At 41.4% G+C, this 19,974-nt stretch overlaps 1 protein-coding gene across 4 annotated transcripts in view; it reads left to right on the top strand.

Annotated features, from left to right (window-relative positions):
- The window catches only part of LOC134209943 (protein boule), a 149,028-nt gene that overhangs the window by 75,236 nt on the left and 53,818 nt on the right, over positions 1–19,974 (top strand). Inside the window, exon 2 of one of the 4 annotated variants that reach the window (XM_062685960.1) lies at positions 11,991–12,045. The exons of the other annotated variants lie outside the window; for them this stretch is intronic. The gene's annotated coding sequence lies outside the window, so the exon portion shown is untranslated. The remainder of the gene's footprint in view (positions 1–11,990; positions 12,046–19,974) is intronic. 4 annotated transcript variants of the gene reach the window in all.

The raw sequence follows: 19,974 nt of genomic DNA, 5'->3' as shown, positions 1-19,974 counted from the left end.
CCGACAATGCTATGCACAACAGCACATGTACCTATGTATGTCAGCCGCACAGAAAGCCGTACTTACAGTCACCTTACAACTATGGATTATCTGTTTAGTTTGGCGGCGAGGTAATGGCAGACAACGCGCTACAAAACGGTTTTGAGGGATGATGATTACAGTTTGTTTCGAGCAGCTCAGTCAGTGCTAACACAGTCGCAAAACGACATTCGTCACGCAAACCTTTTCCTGCAGCACCGCGCGGACGAGCAGCTGCCGCACTAAGTGCCAGTATAGAGGTGCGATTGCGACGATGTCTATTTAGATAATGCTGCTAGCTCAAGAGTAAGAAAGTAAAAGTATAGAAAAAAACAACAACTATGCGGACGGTGCAATAATCGGTGCAGTGTTCACACTCAGAAACTGTAGGCAACGCGGGTTGCATCTATAGCTTTACTAGCGATATTGCTCTTGTCAAATATCATATATTGGGAACATTCCTGATGGTGAGAAAAGAAATATGGTAACGGATACATTGTAACAAAATGAAATTTGTATTCACAGTGTTCTATCAACGGCGAGCAGCTCCACTAGATACCTATCGCAATCGCAAACGTATTTATTCAGAAAGTTTTCAGATTATCGGAACTGGAAATTAAATCTCTGTTATTTGATCGAAATATCCATCAAACATTATCTATTATTATTATTATTATTATTATAGAGTTTTGGTACTTGCTCAGCAAGCGTGCTGGGAATTTAGGCTTTGTGGATCTCATTCGCCGGTTGATTTAAAATCCTATAATAAACGTTTGCACCGGATGTATTAGTTATGGTGGTTCAGGAATCTTCTTACGATGCTGCAAGTTCCAAGAACCACTGTCTTTTGGATGCTATGGAGGTTATGAGATAGTTCTAGCTCTCCTAAGGATCTCAGAAGAGATTTCGGGACGATTCCGGTTGCTGAGATAACAACCGGAATTATACGCACGTCCTCCAGGTGCCACATCTGCTTCAACTCCTCCGCCTAGTCGTGGTACTTCGTTATCTTGGTGGAGAATGTTGTTTGGACATTATGGTCTAGCGGTACAGCAATGTCGATGAGGGTTACCCGCTTCATCCCTTTGTCGTAGACCACAATGAGGACATCCGTTATGATCTCGCGATCCCAGTACAGCTTCACGAAACTATTTTCCAGAACCGGGACAGGCACATATTTGTAGTAGGCGACAAACTGGTTAACCAAGTTGTGCAAGCAAGCTGTTGGTGCACAATCTTGGCTACTTCGTTATGACGACCGAGATAGGCTGAATCAGCTAAGGCTGAACACCCGGACAAGATATGTTCGATCGTCTCTCCTACTGAATTGCACTTCCTGCAGCGGTCCTCCACGTTTTCGTGCAATATATAGTGCCGATAGTTCTTCGTCGCAATTACTCGGTCCTGGATGGCTACCATGAATCCTTCTGTTTCCCAGAAGAGTTCACCCCGCACCAGCCACGTATTCGACGCCTCTTTGTCGATACATTCCAGCTCCAGTTGATGGGGGTGCGTCCCATGCAACTCCTTCTGCTTCCACGATGCGATCATCTCGTCGACAGATTTGATGTCACAATTCAGCTGATAGTCCTCCTGCGCCAGATGCAGGGCACTGAATCCGTGGTCAGCTTCACATACAGGGCGATAGATTTCGTGGCGGTTCTGGCTTTCCACGAAGTATCTTCGCAACTGCTGGATCTGGGAAACACATAGTGTTTGTATATCGGTGACGCCTCTTCCTCCTACTGTACGTGGCAGGGTGACTCTCTCAATAGACGGTTTTGGATGGCGCATGCGATGCTTAGTGAGCGCCACTCGTACTGCTCGTTCTAAACCCTAGTAACATTTTGGTTTTATAATGGTTTTATAAAACTCTTGTAGAGTAAATTATGGTCTTCAAGAGCGTTATAAAACTTAAAATGTTACTTGGGAAGCCTCCAAGTCAGTCTTGGTCCACTCCACCACCCCGAAACTGTATGTCAACAAGGGCACAGCAAACGTGTTTATCGCCTCCACCTTGTTGCCGGCCGACAAGAGGCTCTTCAAAATACCGTTGACACGATGCAAGAACTTTTCCTGCAGCCCTTTTTGATCGTTGTATGGCGAATTCCTTTCAGTTGCAGGAAACCAAGGAACTTGTACGTTTCGCCTTCAACCATGTTTCGAATCTCCTCCTGTTCGTTGACGCGGAAACTGTCGGCATCCACCAGGTGACCCCGGTGTAGATGTATGGATCGACATTTATCGATACCAAACTCCATCCGGATGTCGTTGCTGAATACCGCTACAAGCCGCAGAAATTGGTGCAGCTTCTCCACAGATTCCGCAAACAGCTTCAAGTCGTCCATAAAAAAGGTGTGGGTAATGTTTGTACTCCTTTCCCCACTCTTCAAATGATAGCCATAGTTGTGTTGGTTGAGTGCTCTGCTAAGAGGGTTCATGGCAAGGCAAAACCATAGAGGACTAAAGGTATCGCCTTGGAATATGCCCCTCTTGATGATGAGAGTCCTGGACCGTAACACCTTTTCTCCATCGATAATGTGTAGGGATGTGCTCCACATCCCCATAGCGTGCTGCATTACCCTGATGACGTTACCGTCTATCTTATACAACTGCAGTACCTTAAGAAGGTACGAGTGAGGTACTGAGTCGTATGCCTTTTTATAGTCGATATACGCCATGCTCAGGTTTCTTTGCTTGTGGGTGGCCTGCCCAACAACGACTGCATCAGTGATGACCTGATCCTTGCAGCCTCGTGTATTACGTCGACAACCTTTTTGTTCCTCGGTCATCAGGTTGTTGACGTCGCAATGGTTCTGCACCCCCCTCGCTATTATCGATGACAGCACTTTGTACAGACTCGAAAGGCACGTTATTGGTCTGTACTTGGCTGGGTTCAAAGTGTTCCGATCCTTCGGCAGAAGATAAGTGACACCCCTAGTGATGAATTCCGGTAGCTGCCCGGCCCTAGTAGCACACATGTCCCACATGGGTTACTGCAACTCTTATGTGACCGGATTCAGTCACAATAAAGTTGCTGCAACCATTTCTGTCCGATTCGTGCTGCTCGGGGGGGTTATTTAGTACCGTGTTGAAGCATTCCGCCATCCGCCCGTGGATCGTTGTGAGTTTTTTATACCAGAAATTATGCACAAAATCGGGTCCTGGTACAGCCCAATTCCTGGTATACCGAGTAGCCTCACGTATGTCTTGGGCGGTCACGTTGATAGCGGTCATGTCTCCAATTCCACCACAATATTGCTCTTCTTCTGCCATCCACACCCCATCACCATTGTGTATGATGGGGTTCTCCCATAGATTGGACCAAAACTGCGTGACTTCTCCAATCTCCGGAAGGCCCTTGCCAAAGTCGGCTTTGTCGTTTCGGATGTGGTTGTAGAACTCCCTTTCGTTGATGTTGAACATTCGATTTTGCTCCTTCCTCTTCGAACATTCTCCATAACGTCGCAGTCGTTTATCAAGAGCACTCAACCGCTGTACATGGGTGTCGAGGATCTCAGCTATGTTTGCCTCGGTGAGATCACGGAGTTCTGTGGGTCTCACAATTTCAGCAACATTCCGAACTAGCCTGATTGATCGATTCCCCTGCTTGTACTGTGTTAATCGACGAACCTTTGACCGCAGTGTGGCGAGGCGGGTCTCCAGACGTCGCATCCACGCGGGTTTTCGTGCTTTGGGGCGTGCGCGTCCATCACTCTAACCTTGTGGGCGCGTTCGCAAATCCAACGTTCTTACAACAGCCACTGCAGCCGAATACACGATAAATTGCAGCTCCTCAAGGTTCTCCACGGTTTCCAAGTACTGTGGCAAAATATCCTGGTTAAGGATGCTTACTGTACTCGTCAACCGATAGGAGTACTGCAACTTGGGTATCCGGTGTCGGGACATGGGGTCTGCCCGACGGAATTGTGTAACTGCTGTGCCCATATGATTAGCTAGTTCGTCCTTCAATTGCTGTCGTTGCAATTCCACTGTTGGTCCTGGAGCGGCGGGTGCAATCGAATCGCGACGGTTACTTGCGATTGATGCATCCAACCCAACAGAACTCCTTCTCGACGTATCGCTCGATCTTGCCTCCTCCTCCTCTCCTAATTCCCTCTGCACTTCCCGCTTGATGTACTCTACGTCTTCTGGAGGCAGCATATTATGTGACCTAATAGCTCTCTGGCGTGTGTACAACTTGTTCTGGTCAAGCTGGGGTGCAAACCGAGGAAACCTCTCATTGAACATCTCCAGCATCGCTGGTCTGCCGGACATATCCGTCTCCATCCTGGTGCAAACGTAGTAGCAACGGATCACGTACTGATTCATCTCCCTTGTCCACATGATCCGTTGCCGTCGGCGGCCCTCTAACGTGAGTGATTGGCGTCGATCAACCACAGCAACATCAGCAGGTGCAGCATTGCCTTGGTGATTTCTTCTGCTGCCGTTTCTGTTTTGCCTTGTCAGCACGGGCTGAGCCCGATGACTAGAGGGTCGCTGTTGCACCTCTCCTTCCTCTAGCCGCTGGCCGCTCGCTCTGTCCCCCGTTCCAGGACCAGCTCCAGTAGGGGCTCCCTCCTCGGGCAATCGCATGGGTGGTATTCTTCTTGAGCGTAACTCCATTATTATTATTATTAGAGGTGTCATTACCTTTATTCCCTGGTGGGGGATTCAATTAATCTGGAGTACAGTGTTCAACTTTTTACACATAGTCAAATTAAATTTCTTGAAAACCGTTTTTCCCAATTAGTCGAATTTCGCCTTTTTGCCTTTCTCGTATACTAAGTATACGTAAAGGCTATAATTTCACTCCAAAACCAAACTTTTGATAGAAGGCTCGGAGACCCATAGTGTTATATACCAATCGACTCAGCTCGACGAATTGAGGTGATGTCTGTATGTGTATATGTATGTATGTGTGTGTGTGTGTATGTGTGTATGTGTACAAATTTTGTAGACACACTTTTTGGAACTTAGCATTACCCGATTTACTCGCAACAAGTTGCATTCGACGGGGAATGCGGTCCCATTGTTTGCTATTGAAAATTGGCCTGATCGGACATTGCATTTCGGAATTATTGAAAAATCATTGTTTTTTCCCAAGGGTCCCCCCTTGGAAAAAAAATTTTAAAACCGAAAAAAAATTTTTTTTTCTAGAATGGTGGGAATGCATAGTAATTAATGCAAAAGTATGCAAAATGATAGAAAAAATGCAATCTATCCCCCTAAAGTGCTTTTTTGACCTTTCCTATGTGATTTTTTCAGAACATTTTACGATGCACGAGAAAGGCATCATCGCCGCTAGGTGGATTAATCTGGGTTTTTTTTACTTAAATTCCTTTGCTGCCTATTGCACTGAAAAGGCAAGAAGGCAGCAATAGTAAAAAAAAAATGTCCAAAAATTTGTTTCAACAGAAACTCCCAAAGTTTCGAAAACATTGGTTTCAAACGAAGAATATAATTTATGTTTGATACGTCTATTAATGACAATGGCGACCCCACCACACCATCATTTCGGTTAATAAAACAATTTGGATCTCTTTTGATGAAAAGCCCAGGTTTTAAATATGTTTCAGTTATAATGGCAATGTGCACATTATGAACTGATAGGAAGTTGAATAATTCATCTTCCTTACCCTTCAAAGAGCGAGCATTCCAATTTAAAACTTTCAAAGAATTATTTGGATCCATTAAAACGAAGTCCAATAACAATTCTTTGAGTAAATTTGATACCAACCTGAAGCGGAAGCAGACATGCTACCTGAATCGGCAACATGACCGTTATTTTCCGTTGAAGAATGGAACATCATCTATCGTCGATAAATTTTCAGAAATGAATTTTGCCTGCCTGCAGCAAAAATGGTGTGGTGGCGTGTTTGAAAAATTAGAATTCGACGAACTGCTGTGGTGGGTATAAATTGATCGACCGGCAAACTTATTTGCGTGAAGGGCATTCCCAGATGTTGGATTTATGATTGCCCCCACAATCGGCACATTTAAATTTATCGGAATCTTCTCTTACAGGACAGGCGTCCTTGGCGTGAGAGGCTCCACCACAAATCATGCATTTAGCATCCATGTGACAATGTTAAGTTCCGTGACCCCACTTTTGACACTTACGGCACTGAGTGAGGTTTTGGAAATTTCTCCCAGGGCTGCGGAAATGTTCCCATGTAACACGGACATGGGACATAATACAAGCCTTTTCCAAACTTTTCATATCATTTAGTTCACTTTTGTTAAAGTGAACTAAATCACATTCTTTAATAGGCTCTCGACTGTTTGAATATTACTTATACATTTTTTTTGGCTTTCAGTCTTCACTGGCTATAGAAGAAATATGTCGTTTTAATAGCCAGTGAAGACTGAAAGCCAAAAAAATGTATTAGTAAATCAAATTCTTGAGAAATACCCCTCTGGAAAGTACCAGAGCGAGATTTATTTTTCATCTTAATTACTTGTACTGGTGAAAATCCAATTAATTCAGAAATTTCAATTTCAGTCTCATCCAGTGATTTGTCATCACTTGGGGAGACCTTTCAGACGGCTTTGAACAATCGCTCATTTTTGTCGTCGTATGTGAAGAATTTATGCTGCTTCTTAGTTAAATACTGAAGAAGACGTTTGCGATCGTCAAAGGATCCCGGCAAAACGCGACAGTCACCCTTCTTCACAATCTGAAATGAAACCTTGATCCCTTGAAGGTTACTCAAAATCTCATTCCTAAAGCCAGAAAACTCGGCAACAGATACCACAATTGGCGGAATCCTTTGCTTTTTCGCATGGATCGAATCACCTAGGCTAGAGGTAGATTCGATTTGCTCAATTTCGTCATGAATCAAATCGAACTGATTGCTCAGTTCGATAGGAGAAGAATTATTTTTAATGTTGGAGTTAGAAGGAACATCTGAAGTATCCAGCTTCCTTCTATTTTTTCCGCGCTTTGGCAGGACGGTCTTGAAACTAGCTTCGGGTAGTATTAAAAATTCCTTCAGCAAAGAGAGAAAAGAACCGCACAGCACGAAAGGTACGATGCGGTCATTTCATGAAACTTTTGTGCTTCCTTGCAAGGGCATTCACGCCTGCGACGGTGGCTTTTTTCCTACTCGCTACTGAATTTGCCTTGGGGATGCCTATGCTTCGGTTATTGACGGGGTTTTCAACCAAAAAACGGTCAGACAGATGAGAAAAAGAAAATACTGGAATCAGCTTCTGTCTTTGGAAGCAGCCACTTCAAGTTACCTGACGTTTTGTACGCCTGGTCTGCTTCCAAAAACTCTCTTCGCTTAAACTTGGTATAAATCGGTAACTTTACATCTGGAAACTTAACATCCGTTCACTTCATAATGCTTTGGGATAGTGAACGATTTTAGATGTATCCCCCGCTTCCAAGGGTAATGACCTCCTTTTTCAGGTCAGCCATCTCGTATCATGGTGGCGACCTAATTACGCCATCCCTTAAGGTCTGAGGGAAGGGTTTTCCGTTAAAAAAGCACGTGGTAGCACTCTCTGAGAGAGAAAATTGCCGAATTCAGCGCGCCAGAATGACGCTGTCAGTGTCGCCAAAATTATTTCATCATTATGCAGTTTACAATTGCTTGAGAATTTGCCGTAAACGGAGAACAAAGGAATTGGCAACAATGGGGAAGAAATTTATCACTCATGCAGTGGTTAGGCGAGAGAACAGCAGCAGCGCCGACCAATCACGCAATGAGAAAATCAAAATAAACAAACTCCAGCTGGTTTTGGAAAATGAAAACATGAGCTGTTTCTAGAACAACATTAGAAAATATCGTGAGAGGATTTCTGTACAAGGTTTCCACACAAGCTTTAGAAAGGATTTGGGTGATAACAGTGGTGCTGGTGTAAGTAAGACAAATAAGACAAATAAGACAAATAAGACAAATAAGACAAATAAGACAAATAAGACAAATAAGACAAATAAGACAAATAAGACAAATAAGACAAATAAGACAAATAAGACAAATAAGACAAATAAGACAAATAAGACAAATAAGACAACAAGACAAACAAGACAAAAAAGACACAAGACAAAAAAGACAAATAAGACAAAGAAGACAAATAAGACAAATAAGACAAATAAGACAAATAAGACAAATAAGACAAATAAGACAAATAAGACAAATAAGACAAATAAGACAAATAAGACAAATAAGACAACTAAGACAATTAAGACAAATAAGACAAATAAGACAAATAAGACAAATAAGACTAATAAGACAAATAAGACAAATAAGACAAATAAGACAAATAAGACAAATAAGACAAATAAGACAAATAAGACAAATAAGACAAATAAGACAAATAAGACAAATAAGACAAATAAGACAAATAAGACAAAAATACAAATAAGACAAATAAGACAAATAAGACAAATAAGACAAGACAATTAAGATAAATAATACAAATAAGATAAATAAGAAAAAACAAATAAGACAAATAAGACAAATAAAACAAGACAAATAAGACAAATAAGACAAATAAGACAAATAAGACAAATAAGACAAATAAGACAAATAAGACAAATAAGACAAATAAGACAAATAAGACAAATAAGACAAATAAGACAAATAAGACAAATAAGACAAATAAGACAAATAAGACAAATAAAACAAATAAGACAAATAAGACAAAAAAGATAGATAAGACTAAGAAGAAAAATAAAGTAAGTTCCTCCGGGAATTCCTTCGGAAGTTCCTCCAGGAGTTCGTTCAGAAGTTCCTCCAGCAATTCCTTCGGAAGTTCCTCCAGGAATTGTCTTCGGAAGTTTCTCCAGGAATTGTCTTCGGAAGTTTCTCCAGGAATTGTTTTCGGAAGTTCCTCCTGGAACTGTCTTCGGAGTTCCTCCAGGAATTCCTTCAGAAGTTCCTCCAGAAATTCCTCCGTAAGTTCCTCCAGGAATTCCTTCGGATGTTCCTCCAGGAATTCCTTCGGAAGTTCCTCCAGGAATTCCTTCGAAAGTTCCTCCAGGAATTCCTTCGGAAGTTCCTCCAGGAATTCCTTCGGAAGTTCCTTCAGGAATTCCTTCGGAAGTTCCTCCAGGAAATCCTTTGGAAGTTTCTCCAGGAATTCCTTCGGAAGTTCCTCCAGGAATTCCTTCGGAAGTTCCTCCAGGAATTCCTCCGGAAGTTCCTCCCGGAATTCCTCCGGAAGTTCCTCCGGGAATTCCTCCGGAAGTTCCTCCGGGAATTCCTCCGGAAGTTCCTCCGGGAATTCCTCCGGAAGTTCCTCCGGGAATTCCTCCGGAAGTTCCTCCGGGAATTCCTCCGGAAGTTCTTCCGGGAATTCCTCCGGAAGTTCTTCCGGGAATTCCTCCGGAAGTTCCTCCGGGAATTCCTCCGGAAGTTCCTCCGGGAATTCCTCCGGAAGTTCCTCCGGGAATTCCTCCGGAAGTTCCTCCGGGAATTCCTCCGGAAGTTCCTCCGGGAATTCCTCCGGGAATTCCTCCGGAAGTTCCTCCGGGAATTCCTCCGGAAGTTCCTCCGGGAATTCCTCCGGAAGTTCCTCCGAGAATTCCTCCGGAAGTTCCTCCGAATTCCTCCGGAAGTTCCTCCGAAGTTCCTCCGAATTCCTCCGAAGTTCCTCCGGAATTCCTCCGGAAGTTCCTCCGGGAATTCCTCCGAAGTTCCTCCGGGAATTCCTCCGGAAGTTCCTCCGAATTCCTCCGAAGTTCCTCCGGGAATTCCTCCGGAAGTTCCTCCGGGAATTCCTCCGGAAGTTCCTCCGGGAATTACTCCGGATGTTCCTCCGGGAATTCCTCCGAAAGTTCCTCCGGAAGTTCCTCCGGGAATTCCTCCGAAAGTTCCTCCGGAAGTTCCTCCGGGTTTTCCTCTGGAAGTTCCTCCGGGAATTCCTCCGGGAATTCCTCCGAAAGTTCCTCCGGAAGTTCCTCCGGGAATTCCTCCGAAAGTTCCTCCGGAAGTTCCTCCGGAAGTTCCTCCGGGAATTCCTCCGGAAGTTCCTCCGGGAATTCCTCCGGAAGTTCCTCCGGGAATTCCTCCGGAAGTTCCTCCGGGAATTCCTCCGGAAGTTCCTCCGGGAATTCCTCCGGAAGTTCCTCCGGGAATTCCTCCGGAAGTTCCTCCGGGAATTCCTCCGGAAGTTCATCTGGGAATTCCTCCGTAAGTTCATCACTTCCGGAGGAATTCCCGAAGGAACTTCCGGAGGAATTCCCGAAGAAACTTCCGGAGGAACTTCAGGAGGAATTCCCGGAGGAACTTCTGGAGGAATACCTTGCCGGACTTCCGTAGGAATTTGTCTTATTTGTCTTATTTGTCCTATGTGTCTTATTTGCTTTATTTGTCTTATTTGTTTTATTTGTTTTGTTTGGCTTATTTGTTTTATCTTTTTTGTCTTATTTATTTTCAATTGTTTATCTCATCTCATTCCTATATTTGATTTCATATCTTCGTGTTCACAAATAGGAATACGCTTTTTTCTAGTGTCACGCTAGATACAAAGTTGACGGACTTTCTACCGCTCTCATCGCTCCTTTCCTTTCGTGCGCCACAAGAAAATATGCTGTTGGCTGGTAACTTTTGTATGGAATTTAAAAAACTTGGTTGATGTAAAAAGAGCTTCCTGCAAAATTTATTGCGGTGACATATACTTTTTATTACATCAAAATGATCGTTGGAAAAATTCAAAACTTTTGTCAGTTGGGTTTTGCGAAATTCGGTTCCTTTGTGCCTCAAATTATCGGAGAGAGGTACTGAGAAGCGAAAATTTTAGTTGTACAATAGTTCAGTATTTAGAGCTTAATTCAAATTTGGAAAATAGTAGGTCCATGAAATTTTGTAGGAACATTCCTTGATAAATTTCAAAGAGATTGTCAGTTGGGATAAGCGAAATTCGTTCCCAATTCCGACTTATAGACATTTTAGTACGAAAATAGCGCTCTACCGCGAGAGAGCTTCCCTCAGACCTTAATGGCTACTTAACGATGGTGCTTGAGGCTTGAGTTTTTGTAGAGAGATTGAGGCTCATTCCGTCCTGCTCTACTGCAGACGCCAAAGTACTGGGGAAATTTATCAAAGACGAGGTTTACCTGCCATTCACAAATATTTCACGCTCTACACTACATTTATACGAAATTCTCGGTAACACTCAATATATAACATGACCAACTCTGGGGTGGTTAGGTCAGTGTTTTGAAAGAACTACTGGACTTTAAAAAAATCTACTTTGAAGTAAATTGGTGGAAGGTAGGAATACCGATTAGCCCGAGTCGTATCAAGCAAAACCAAATCCGTAGTCCGGACTAATTCGGATCAATCATATATAAATTTCAGGAATGGGACGGTCGGTAGTTTGGTTGCACCGGTTGATTTGGTTAGACCAATAAATTTCAACTTTGAAGTGGGTCAGTTGTCATAATTACTGAAATCCCACGAAGCAGATTTTTGTATTCAGCAAGCCGTGGGATGAGTGTCGTCATTTCAAATACATCATCTTCACAAATTTCATGGCAATTCTGTAGCTCCCTCATTAGCAACCTATTATTAAGATATTGCCGCCTTGCAACTTAGTGTTTATTCATTTCTACAATGACAATTATCTAAACCTTACCGGGAATCGAACTAAGCTTCAGTTAGACTTACTTTGCCGTCGTACGTATTATCGCTCCGCTAAGATATGCTTCTAATAAACCATGATTACGTACAAATGATGAAATAAATCTTTGAACTTGTTGTTTGGTTATAGTCGTTTGAATCAATGTTAGCGTCATATTATGTTCTGAGAACAATATTATGTCAAAGATGTGCTGTCCATTGAAATATATTGAAAGCTCTATGAATAATTATAGGGAGTCCTTTTTTCAAATCTTCTCAATCTCAGGAATCCTTTTTTTAAATCTTCAAAATCATATCCCAATTTCTGCGTTTTAAAATATAATTTATTCTATCTTTTACACTTCATCTTAATTAATTGACTTTTTATCTTTTCAGGTATATATCGATCCAACTATACTTTCATGTTCCTCGAATCATACACAATGGCCAGGTTAGATACAAAATATATTTAAAATTATAAATATTACATCTCAACCGGAAATACATTGGATAAAACATTCTTCTTTAAGTAAGAAGCTACCTCAATAAAGAATGAAACTGAGAAAGTTGCTTACAATCACTCCCTAAAATCCACTGATAAGCCTGCCACTAAATTTTTATCCGACACGCACTCCAGAGAGCCGGCAGTGCTTTCCAGCAGAATTTGTCAAACAAAAATTCATGTCAAAAATCCGTAACACCAACGAGTGGCAAAAGAATGTTTCAGCGGGTGCAGCTTACAAAAACCTTCCGGCCCAAGAAGCAGCTTCTCAAGCTTCCCCCGCCGGCTGTCTTCCGCTCATTCTTCCTCGTCACGGCGACGTGCGACGATGATTGTTTTGGATTTTAATGTGTCATTTTATCGCCATCCCTGGCTGCCTTGCGCCGACCGACCCGACCCACAAAACACACTCCCATCACAATGGACGACTGAGCTGTGACGAAGATGAATGACGACATGGTGGGTGGTGATGTTGATGATGATGATGATGAAAGGTGGTTAGGATTTCCCAGGAGTAAGCAGGCGCACGGGAAAAGCCTCCTCGGCCTGGAATCGAGGCAGCCAAACAGGCATCCAACACCCGGGCTTGCGTATGAAAAACACTAGAACCCTTTTACAGTCGGCGATGATGTATTGTTATCTTGCCAAAGGCGCAGTAACAAAAGTATCTTCTCGCGAGACTGCCTTCAGAAAGCGACGAGGGAGGTTTCTTGGGACCTTTCTTTGCGTGCGAAAATGGGGTGCGAGGAGATGACAGCCGTTCTTCGTTACCGGATGGGATAATATTTTTTGATGTACTTATCGCGAGAAATGAAAAGATGCTTTAACGCTGGTGTGGAAGATTATGATGCTCGTTTGATGGGTGCCATTTAAATTTGATTGTAAATTGTGTTTGTTAAACTTCCAATATAATAATAATGGGGGAGTAAAAAATATTGTGAATAATTTTGAGAACACTACTGACCTTTTAAAAAATATTTCCTTCAAACGAGATTTTTTGCATATTGATCCAATCAGACACCAACTGGTCTACCATCCCAACGCAAGCTCAACCCAAAACTCGTCAATGTTTAATTTGTTTGAATGCAATTTCAATAAACCGATCCCCGATGCGTACCACTGCGACTCTGTTCGATTATTTATTCATTGCAGTGTGAATCATATGTGACCTTCTCGTGACTCTGGATGCGTTGCGTTGTGGATGGGACGGGACGCATCATCCCAGCAGCTTTTATTCATCAACCTGCATGAAAAATAATTATAATTTGAACTATAGCACCGACAATTCAAGCCATACATTATTCATTACCAAATGATTGGAAACGTTGTATACTTGAGGATAGCTGTGCAGGTTACATAAATGCGGTCGGGCGAGGAAGAGAAAATTCTCATTTTAAAGCACAATGATTCGCAAAACGAAAATTTAATCACCACTCAAGGCCACGGGCGTCCAATTGGTTTCCTATCGTTCGTTTCCTTGTGGATAACCAAAAGACTTCGGAACGGCTCGCTACCAGGCTCGTCTGCTATGAATTTTGTATGAATATCGACTAATGAGTCCCAGGTCCTGTTCCGAATACAAACTACATCGGATGTGCCGCAATGACCGAAATTGCAGACTCGGCAATAATGGAAAATAATCAAACCCGAAAGCGATCGAAACTCATAATTCAATAATAAAATATCCCGAGTCCTTATCACATTTGTGCCCCCTCCCTTGTGCGACATGGACTGCACTTAAGCGAGCAACCAACGACTGTTGGTAGGTGTTTGTAGCCTTGGGACCCGACCATTATCCCCGTCGCATACGACTGCCGCAAACGTATAAATAGCACTCTTAACAATGATGTGATCAACATAACAATTGGAAAATTGGGGGAAATCTGGTCGGTGAGCATTTGAGCAAACGCGCGAACGAGATGACCGCCCGACAATGTTGCCACTACACATACATATTTATATGCAATGGAATTGGATCCGGATACAGCATGTCCCACATTTGCTACACGGAGTGCACGTTTCCGGTTTGTCATTTTGGGAACCGTAAAAAAGCTACACGTTTCAAGCTTTTGGGAAGTGAATTAGAACAACGGGTCCTCCAGTCAGTATCGGAAGCCGGAAACGTATGGTGGGTGGAATGTTCTGTTGCACGTGTTTGCTTTAATGACCTAAACTTTGTTGGCCAATCCAACCGCCCTTTCTGCACGGAGTGAATCCATTGATAGTGGAACAGCTACGTGATGCCCCGGTAGCATACGGTGGTGATCTACGAAAGAAAGCAAAACTGTGCAAGGGTAAAACAAGGAATATGTGAATATCGGTGCTCTGTGGATTGTTGAAGAGTACTTATCTTGGCATCCGTACGGGTGCCCAGTAGAGTGATTCAAATTTTGACTTTTCGCTCCCCTATGCTCAAAATATTGTATTTGCTATTGTAATGTCTGTGCACGCATCATTTAAAATTTGTATGAAAATTACTACATACGGTCGGGGTTCTGCCAAATCTCATCAAGTGCCAACAAAAAAATACCTATTTTTTGCCTATGATTTCGTTTAGTGGAGTTAATTGATCGCAAATCATATCCCAATCCCATAAATGAGGATATCATACATCAAATATACGTATGAATTGATATGAAATGATTCCCGTTTTCCTTGTGCGAACAAAATATTACAAGGCAGTCAAATAGCCGCTTGGTGCGGTTTGGCTGAACCCCGACCATATGTAGATAACAACTTATATATAAAGACTTATGATAAAGACTGTTTCGTGAAGTAGCACATAAACTTTTTGAATATAATCAACGCGTCGACATCAAAAAACAGATTTGATGGATGTTTGTCAAAACAAGTTAAGATTACATCTGGAGTACCACAATGATCCCACCTTAATCCATTGTTATTCATCTTATTCATCAACGATGTGAATCATGTTTTGAATTACCTGAATGTTTCAATTTACGCAGATGACATGAAACTCTTTTTAGAAATACATAAGCAATCTGATCTACTAGTGTTTCAAAATGAAATCAACGATTTTTATAAATGGTGTAAGAAAAATCTGTTACAACTGAATATAAAAAAGTGCCATTCAACCTCGTTTACAAGAAAGATCAATACGGCACAAGAACAAATATACATAGGTCAGAAAAAAGTTGAAAGATGCAAACTAATTAGAGATTTAGGTATCATTCTGGACTCCAAATTATCGTTTATAGATCACTATAATAATATTATCTATAAAGCAAGCAACATGCTTAGTTTTATCAAAAGATTCAGTTATAATTTCAATGATCCTTACACAATCAAAACTTTGTACGTTGCACATGTTAGGCCTCATTTAGAATACTGCAGTGTAGTTTGGGCTCCGTATCATGAAACACATGTAAACCGCATAGAATCAGTTCAGAAACAATTTTTACTTTTTGCGCTCCGAAAACTAGGGTGGACGTCTCTACCATTGCCTCCTTATGAATCACGGTGTTTATTAATTAACCTAGAAGAACTCAAAAAACGCAGGGAATTCTCAATGATAGCTTTCATGAACGATATTATCGCACAAAGAGTGGATAGTAGTGAAATTTTGGAAAATATTAATTTTTAAGCCCCTATCCGTCCACTTAGAAATAGAAGTCTATTTTATATCAATAATCAAAGAACAAACTATGGCAGAAATGGCCCAATAAATAGAATGATGACATGTTATAATGCACATTGTGAAACAATTGATGTAACGATGAGTAAAACTAATCTAAAAAACCCAGATTAATCCACCTAGCGGTGATGGTGCCTTTCTCGTTCGTTCAAAAGGTTTGGAAAAATCTCAAATAACACCAATATGTGGATTGGTCTTATTTTTCATATTTGTTTATATGCATAAAAAAATTCTCGCCAAACGCAATTTGTTGCAAACAAATCGGATGAGCATAAAAGCAAAAAATGGCATTTTTGCATTTAGTAGTTTTAAAATTAGTATTTTCGCCATAACTTTTGACCCAATTGTACGATCCGGCCATGTTTCTATAGGAAACAATGGGACCAGATTCTGCGTCGAATGCAATCTGTTGCGAGCGACCTGAGAAGCACACATATCACAATCACAGTAACTTATATATGACCGGATTCAGTCACAATATGGTTACTGCAACCAGATTTGTTGAAATTGTGTTGCTTGGGGAATAGATGAAGTATAAGTGCTAAGAAAGTGAGCTAGACTTTTTTGAACTCTTTTTCACAATAAATAGTAATTTGACCATAACATCTAAGCCCATAGTCCGATCTGGCTAATTTTCAATAAGAAAATATGAGACATTCTGCGTCGAATGCAAATGCGAGCAAATCGGTTGAGGAAAAGTGCCTGAAAATGAGTGACATTTTTTACGCGATTTGTTCGTATGAATTTGTATTTTGGCCATAACTTTCGATCCCATAGTTCGATCTGGCCAATTTCAAATAGAAAACAATGGGACAGGATTCTGCGTCGAATGCAACTTGTTGCGAACAAATCAGTTGAGGATAAGTGCCCGAAAAATGAGTGACATTTTTTACGCGATTTTTTCGTATGAATTTGTATTTTGGCCATAACTTCTGATCCCATAGTTAGATCTGGCCAATTTCAAATAGAAAACAATGGGACAGGATTCTGCGTCGAATGCAACTTGTTGCGAACAAATCAGTTGAGGATAAGTGCCCGAAAAATGAGTGACATTTTTCACGCGATTTTTTCGTATGAATTTGTATTTTGGCCATAACTTTCGATCCCATAGTTAGATCTGGCCAATTTCAAATAGGAAACAATGGGACAGGATTCTGCGTCGAATGCAACTTGTTGCGAACAAATCTGTTGAAGATAAGTGCCAGAAAAATGAGTGACATTTTTTACGCGATTTTTTCGTATGAATTTGTATTTTGGCCATAACTTCTGATCCCATAGTTAGATCTGGCCAATTTCAAATAGAAAACAATAAGACAGGATTTTTCATCGAAGGCAACTTGTTGCGAGCAAATTGGTTGAGAATAATTTCCTGAAAAATTAGTGACATTTTTTACGCGATTTTTTCGTATGAATTTGTATTTTGGCCATAACTTCTGATCCCATAGTCCGATCTGGCCAATTTCAAATAGGAAACAATGGGACAGGATTCTGCATCGAATGCAACTTGTTGCGAGCAAATCGGTTGAGAATAAGTTCTCGAAAAATGAGTGATATTTTTTACGCGATTTTTTCGAATGAATTTGTATTTTGGCCATAACTTCTGATCCCATAGTCCGATCTGACCAATTTCAAATAGGAAACAATGGGACAGGACTTTGCGTCGAATGCAATTTGATGCGAGCAAATCGGTTGAGGATAAGTGCCCGAAAAATGAGTGATATTTTTTACGCGATTTTTTCGTATGAATTTGTATTTTGGCCATAACTTCTGATCCCATAGTCTGATCTGACCAATTTCAAATAGGAAACAATGGGACAGGATTTTGCGTCGAATGCAATTTGATGCGAGCAAATCGGTTGAGGATAAGTGCCCGAAAAATGAGTGATATTTTTTACGCGATTTTTTCGTATGAATTTGTATTTTGGCCATAACTTCTGATCCAATAGTCCGATCTAACCAATTTCAAATAGGAAACAATGGGACAGGATTTTGCGTCGAATGCAATTTGATGCGAGAAAATCGGTTGAGGATAAGTGCCCGAAAAATGAGTGACATTTTTTACGCGATTTTTTCGTATGAATTTGCTCAGTTGCTCAGTTCGCGCCTTAACGTATGACTGTGAGTGGCCCATTTAAACGCGTGGTGATTTTTTTCAATTTGCTGTGTGAATGTGTATATTTCGCTGTGGTAAATTTCATCTTCGCGGCGCCGTGGGTGATGTGAGTTCTGTTGTTTACTTTTTTGCCTCTCCCGGAATGTGAGGTTGATTTCAAAGCAGGAAGAAAATAAAAAACCCAGATTAATCCACCTAGCGGTGATGGTGCCTTTCTCGACCTTCGTAAAATGTGTGTGCTTGAAAAAAGATGAGCTAATGGCTAGGAGTAAAAAAGACAAATTTCATTGTCCGTTCTATGAAAATCAGATTATTTATGGCAAAGATATTGTAGATCCAGTTGAAAACCGAAAATCATATTTTGTCCCATTTCCGGATGTCGCAACTGCATCGCGAGTGGTGCCCGACTATGGCACAGTTGCGCACTACTCGCGATGCAGTTGCAACATCCGGAAATGCGAGAAAATGCGATTTCGCGGGACCTCGGTTCGGTTTTCAGCTTGATCTACAATATGCTAATAGGAATTTCGACATTTTTGTTTCCTTTTCCAATCTTTTTGACGTACATAACCCTGTTTCATTTCACCCAGTCATATATTTTAAGGATATCACTTTTGGATGTTAGTTGAACTGAAGCTCCGACTACACAAAAAGAAAACGAAAATGTCATTCCCATCACGCGAGCGGAGGGCAATATTTGTTATGATATAAATCTCATGACCGTTTTTCTGCCAAACTCCCATATGAAGTGGGAGAGACAGAGACATCATCTCAGTTCGTCGAGCTGAATCGATTGGTATATAACACTATGGGTCTCCAGGCCTTCTGTAAAAGTTTGGCTTTTGGAGCGAACATACAGCCTTTTCGTATAAAAAGGCTAAAATGGTGTTTCGGCCATAACTTCCGATCCTATAGTCCGATCTAGCCAATTTTCAATAGGAAACAATGGGACCGGATTCTGCGTCGAATGCAACTTGTTGCGTGTGGATCGATTAAGGTTAGGTGTCCGAAAAATAGGTGACATTTTTTGTGATTTTTATGAAAAAAGGTATTTTGGTCATAACCTGTCCAATTTTCAATAGGAAACAATAGGAAAGGATTTTGCGTCGAATGCAATTTGTTGCGAGCAAATCGGTTGAGAATAAGTGCTTGAAAAATGAGTGACATTTCTTACGCAATATTTTCGTATGAATTTGTATTTTGGTCATAACTCTCGATCCCATAGTCCGATCTGGCCAATTTCAAATAGGAAACAATGGGACAGGAATCTGCGTCGAATGCAACTTGTTGCGAGCAAATCGGTTGGGGATAAGTGCCCGAAAAATGAGTGACATTTTTTACACGATTTTTTCGTATGATTTTGTGTTTTGGCCATAACTTTTGATCCCATAGTCCGATCTGGCCAATTTCAAATAGGAAACAATGGGACAGGATTCTGCGTCGAATGCAACTTGTTGCGAGCAAATCGGTTGAAGATAAATGCCCGAAAAATGAGTGACATTTTTGACGCGATTTTTTCGTAGGATTTTGTATTTTGGCTATAACTTTCGACCCCATTGTCCGATCTGGACAATTTCAAATAGGAAACAATGGGATAGGATTCTGCGTCGAATGCAACTTGTTGCGAGCAAATCGGTTGAAGATAAGTGCCCAAAAAATGAGTGACATTTTTGACGCGATTTTTTCGTAGGATTTTGTATTTTGACCTTAACTTTCGATCCCATAGTCCGATCTGGCCAATTTCAAATATAAAACAATGGGACAGGATTCTGCGTCGAATGCAACTTGTTGCGAGCAAATCGGTTGAAGATAAATGCCCGAAAAATGAGTGACATTTTTGACGCGATTTTTTCGTAGGATTTTGTATTTTGGCCATAACTTTCGACCCCATTGTCCGATCTGGCCAATTTCAAATAGGAAACAATGGGACAGGATTCTGCGTCGAATGCAACTTGTTGCGAGCAAATCGGTTGAGGATAAGTGCCCGAGAAATGAGTGACATTTTTTACGCGATTTTTTCGTATGATTTTGTATTTTGGCCATAACTTTCGATCCCATAGTTCGATCTGGCCAATTTCAAATAGGAATCAATGGGACAAGATTCTGCGTC

The sequence above is a fragment of the Armigeres subalbatus genome, chromosome 2, assembly GCF_024139115.2.
Source record: "Armigeres subalbatus isolate Guangzhou_Male chromosome 2, GZ_Asu_2, whole genome shotgun sequence".
In the NCBI taxonomy this organism is placed as follows: domain Eukaryota; kingdom Metazoa; phylum Arthropoda; class Insecta; order Diptera; family Culicidae; genus Armigeres; species Armigeres subalbatus.
This window is presented reverse-complemented; position numbering and strand designations above follow the sequence as displayed.